At 41.7% G+C, this 5,831-nt stretch overlaps 1 non-coding gene across 1 annotated transcript; it reads left to right on the top strand.

The window, feature by feature from the left end:
* Positions 1 to 1,708: 1,708 nt before the first annotated feature.
* Positions 1,709 to 1,783, top strand: Trnas-cga (transfer RNA serine (anticodon CGA)). Its single transcript has one exon. It is a non-coding gene; the product is annotated as a tRNA-Ser (tRNA).
* The last annotated feature ends 4,048 nt before the right edge of the window (positions 1,784 to 5,831 follow it).

The raw sequence follows: 5,831 nt of genomic DNA, 5'->3' as shown, positions 1-5,831 counted from the left end.
CATGGACTACTCAGTTAGTATATTTTACTAATTTTTTTCATAGTTCCACACAACTTCTTTCTGTTTTCTCGATTGATCTGTGTTCAGTTTTTCAAGGCCTATCCACTGTGCCAAATTATAACTAAATATGAGGGGGGTGCGATGGGGAGGTTCCCTTGTTAGTAGGAATATTAAATGGAATAATCACAAAGGCTGAATCGTGGGTAAAGTAGATGGTAGACTTTGGTTTTCGCAGAATACTAGGTAAATTCAATTAGTTTACAAAAGAGATTGCTTACAAATGACTCGTGCGGCCTGTCCTATAATACTGCTCAAGTGTGTGGGATGTGGGACCCGTTCCAAATTGGACTGGCAGGGGATATGGAACGTCTACAGAGAAGGTCAGCACGAATTATCACAAGGTTATTTGGTTCGTGAGATAGTGTAATAGAAATGCTATAGAAACCTGAACGGGCAGACTATCGAAAATATACGTAAACTTTACCGAGAGAGCGTAATTAGAAATCTTCAAGAACCGAATTTAAAAGATTGTGAGTATAGAACCTGATACGTGGTACTTACTGGAATTAAGGAAAACGCGGAAGGGAGGAACCAACAATATAACTTTCTTTCCATACAACCTGTTTATTTGATAATATCTAAACTGTGTTTTACAGATGGTGCATTTCACCATGAAAATTTATGTAGCAAAATCAACAAATTTTGAAAATTCTTTTGACCTTGAATCTTAACTTCAATAAGATTTTAATCTTATCAAAAGTAATCTGAAGTGCTGTATCGCAAAACAGCAAACAATATGACAATGATAAGGCTTACTTAAAAGCAACCAACCTTATAATTTGAATCGGCAGCCAAGGTGCGACTGGATCCCAACCCGTACCTTCTGACAATTTTATTTTGACTAAAGCCCTGGTGACTGTTGGCTGGTAATATTTTCACAGTTCAACTGTTTGTCAGTTATTAAGATCGCTCCGAAGGAACGTCTTAAAACATTACTTGTGAACACTTATTACAAGATAACTCACTCGGCGGAACCACAAGATCCAGCTAAAATACACCAATAATCATCCAGATTTTGAACACAGAAACGAACAGCTCGTAATATCATGTTGGAGCTCACATTGCCCGGCACAGTGCAACAACTCGACGTGGCATGAACCCAACAAGTTGGAAGTCCTCTGCAGCAATATTGCGAGGAACTACATCTATAGCCGCCCATAACTGCCGGTGCACGATTTTGCGCTCTAACTGACCTCTCAATTACATCCCATAAATCCAGAATGAGATTTTCACTCTGCAGCGGAGTGTGCGCTGATATGAAACTTCCTGGCAGATTAAAACTATGTGCCCGACCGAGACTCGAACTCGGGACCTGTGCCTTTCGCGAGCAAGTGCTCTACCATCTGAGCTACCGAAGCACGACTCACGGCCGGTCCTCACAGCTTTACTTCTGCCAGTATCTCGTCTCCTACATTCCAAACTTCACAGAAGCTCTCCTGCGAGTTTCATATCAGGGCACACTCCGCTGCTGAGTGAAAATCTCATTCTGGAAACATCCCCCAGGCTGTGGCTAAGCCATGTCTCTGCAATATCCTTTCTTTCAGGAGTGCTAGTTCTGCAAGGTTCGCAGGAGAGCTTCTGTAAAGTTTGGAAGGTGGGAGACGAGATACTGGCAGAAGTAAAGCTGTGAGTACCGAGCGTGAGTCGTGCTTCGGTAGCTCAGTTGGTAGAGCACTTGCCCGCGAAAGGCAAAGGTCCCGAGTTCGAGTCTCGGTCGGGAACACAGTTTTAATCTGCCAGGATGTTTCACATCCCATAAATGTTCGACGGGTGCCCAGATCATTCTCTCGACTTTTCCAGAACGTTCTTCAAACCAGTCACGAACAGTTGCGGTCCGGTGTCTACGCGCATCGTCATCCATAATCATTCCGTCACTGTTCGGAAACATGGACTCAATGAATGGCTGCTCCTAATCATTTCCAGCCAATGACAGGTTCTGTTTGACCTGAGCCCACATCATGTAAACACAACCCACATCATTATGGCGCAACCGCCAGTTTTCATAGCACCTTGATTGCCACTTGGGTGCCGGCCGGGGTGGCCGAGCGGTTCTAGGCGCTACAGTCTGGAACCGCATGACAGCTACGGTCGCTGGTTCGAATCCTGCCTCGGGCATGGATGTGTGTGATGTCCTTAGGTTAGTTAGGTTTAAGTAGTTATACGTTCTAGGGGACTTATGACCTCAGACGTTAAGTCCCATAGTGCTTAGAGCCATTTGAACCATTTGAACCACTTGGGGCCACTACTTCGAGGGGTCTCTGGCACATGTGAAACCTACCATTAAGTCTTACCAACAGAAATCTGGACTCATTTGACCAGACCACGATTTTACAGTCGTGTAGGGTCAAACCGATATGCCCACAATGTCAGGAGAAGCGCTGCACACTATGCCGTGCTTTCAGCAACGGCACTCGAGTCGGTTGTGTGCTGTCATAGCCCGTTAACGTCAAATCTTTCCCCCTTGTTGTAACGGGTACGCTCGTCGTACGTCTCACATTGGATTCTGTGGTTATGTCACGCAGGGTGCTTGTTTGTTAGCACTGACAAGTGCACGCAAACGTTAAGTGAAGGCCGATGGCGACTGCATTGTCTTTAGTGAGAGGTGATGCATGAAATTTGGAGTTCTTCACACACGCTTGACACCTCGAATCTCGGAATATTGAATTCCCTAGCGATTTCCGTAATGGAACGTCCCATGTGCCTATCTCCAACTACCACTATGCATTCAAAATCTGTTGATTCCCGTCGAGGCCCCATAATCACGTCGGAAAACTGTTCAAATGAGTCACGTCAGTACAAATGACAGATCCGCCAGTGAACTAACCTGTCATACCATGTGTACGCAGTACTACTGTCATATACACATGTGCATATCGCTTTCCGATTACTTTTGTGGTAGTACGTTATCTGGGTTGCCTTTCTGAGGCCAAATTTATTTGTTTTGTAATAACTGTTGCTATTATTTGAAGAAGATATTTTATGTTGTTGAACCCATGTTCTAATTTATTGTGTAGTCAAGTAATATTTTGTTTACAAAATTGTGTTCTATCTTGTTAAATTGGTCCTTACAGGTAAGGACAGCAGTAATAAAAATACTGAGTCTTGCGCCAGAACGTTCTGCAACCCAAACCACACACAACCGAAATCCCACACTAAATATTTTATATTCATCCATAATTTTTGTTTCGTTACACAGTATAAGTAATTATCTTTACATCTAACCCACATATAATTCCTTTCTTTTCAAGCTTAAAACCATAGCGTTTGATTACTGTTTCGGCACCGTTAGTGTAACGCTTATTGATCAGTTATAACATCATTAACAGTATCACTCTGTCACGAAATATCTCTCGCTTTTTTTCTATCAGGATATTTGGGGATTTAGTAGTAAGTAAAATGTTGGGATTTTCCAATTTCTTATAATTCATTATATACAATACAAGGAATATTTAAAAATGGTTGGAGGAATGATCTTCCCTCCGCTGTTCCCCACATTTATTTTCTGAGCTTTGAAATCAGCTACGAATACATTCCTGAGTACGTGCTGAAACAGACATCCATAATCGACTTCAGCTATATTCCATATGCCATTTCCAAACAGCATTTGGAATTAGCTCCGACCTATGTAAGACATCATCGAGATCACACAAAAAAAAGAAAAAGAATTAAGTACCGATGCTTCTGGAGTACCTGTATGGGTTAGATTTACATATTCAAATATACCTAGAAACTCGACTTTGAACACAGGTTTTGTTACATTACGTGAATAATGAAGTGTAGCAGGAAAAAATAGGACAAGTAGATTCAATGACCCATCAACAAAAAGAAAAATACACAAGCGCCTACTAAGGTTCGAAGGGATATTGCAGATTAACTTGTATTTTAAAGCTCCCGTATAGGTGGGGAGATACTAATCTCGTAAGGATATTGAAGCTTTTTAATAGCCACACGTTAGGATATAAAGTTTTCAGTGAACTTAAAGTACTCTTGGAAAGAAAATCTGGAGCTCCAATAGAGGCGGAAGTATCTTTCTCTCTTGGCAAGTTATATAAAGTTTTGATTTGCAGTTTAAGTGACGAAGTATTTCGTTTGCCTAGGTAAGTCACAGCTGCGAGACTTGTATCGTGTGGGAATCAAGCTAGACGTTAAGTCTGTATCCAAAAATACTTTGGAGAGTGAACGTAATGATTACAGTTGCACTGATGTGATACGCGACATGGGGAGGCAATCATTAAAACAAAGGCGTTATTCGTAGCGTCGAGATCTTTTCACAAAATTGCGGTCACCAACTCTGTCTCTAATCGCCGTCAGTAAATACTGCATTGCGGACTATTAGACATTTGATTCAGTTGCTTGTTTTAATAGTTTCATCATCTGGATGTAAGCATCTGTATTGTACTGTATGAACGGTCAATCAATAATGTATAGCTGCTACGCGATGTGAAAAGGCTGCTTTCGTAATCCATCATATTCCTTGACACGGAATGATGAAGTTGATGTTTCGTCTATGTCCTCTTCCCCTAAATCTTGAGAACATATCTTGCTATGTCTGGACGGTTTGCAATATTTCCTTTTCGTAAGGTGCAACTAGAGCGTTCAGCTAGAACGGGTCCACTTAAAAACGAAATGTAATTCCTTTACAATCTGAACCATAATCAGGATAAGTAGTACACCTACAAATTATTCAAACTGGCATTTCTTTATCAAAACACTTCCAACGGATTCTAGTGTTTGGGACTACTAAAATGGGGGACGGCGGCTTCAGGTTTGTGACTTTATAACAACTACTCTTATTATACCTCCACGGCTTGTAGCCGTTCAAACTACCTCAGAATTTGCGTTTGTTACAATTTAACAAAGTTTGTGTGGATGATGCACGGTAGGGCTATGGCCACCAAGCACCACCTAAGTGTTGTAGGTAGACAGTATAGTAAACCGGTCTCTGCCACGACCCACGTGAGAACCATGACAGACGCTCGGTCAGAGATGTAAATGCGCTGGACAGCAAACGTTACTGACTTCAACTAGAAGTGAGCTCAACTCAGGTGAACAGATTCGTCTTAACTAAAAGAAATACATATGCAACAAAAGGTTCAAGTCCAGAAGGTGACGTAATAGTTGTGTTCCACATTCAGTATTTCTACAGCTTCAGTAATGAACTATGACCTGATGGAGCCAAGAGCCGTGCATGGTACTTATTTATGGTAGACGGCAAACGGCCACGTCGACATGTCGCATTTGCCGTGACAGCTGCACTTGTGGTTCATGGAAGCTGAACCAGGACCCACAGAAATAATGTCACCGTCACTGATTTCTACTCCAAGTCGCTTTATTTGCGGGAATTTAAAAGACTCTTGCTGAAAAGTGCTTGCACCTGAAGATGAAGTCACGGAAACTGAAAATTTATTGTGTATTGGAATATACGTTTGCCTAGAAGCAGTTCATAGGATTTCTTTCATTTGACGTGGTTACGGAAAATTGTCATTGGATGGGTTTACGTTATGATCCAGTATCGCGAGTTTTCATGGAGAATACAGAGTTATTCAGAATGATCTAGGCACTTTCAAGTATTTGTAAAAAATATTTTTACTGATCTAGGCCTCAAGACTTTGTGACTAAAATTCTAAGAAGCCGACTTTGCCTAGGATATAGGACGGGTCACAGGTGGTGGATAGTGAACGTTCCACTAGATATGGCGGACGGCTCCGAATACAGAATAATCAGTCCTGGACGAAACCAAAACAAAACCATATTAACTTTGCGCCCGTCTT

This window comes from Schistocerca nitens, chromosome 7 (genome assembly GCF_023898315.1).
Source record: "Schistocerca nitens isolate TAMUIC-IGC-003100 chromosome 7, iqSchNite1.1, whole genome shotgun sequence".
Lineage (NCBI taxonomy): Eukaryota > Metazoa > Arthropoda > Insecta > Orthoptera > Acrididae > Schistocerca > Schistocerca nitens.
Note: the sequence above shows the minus strand (reverse complement) of the source record. Positions and strands in the feature narration are given on the sequence as shown.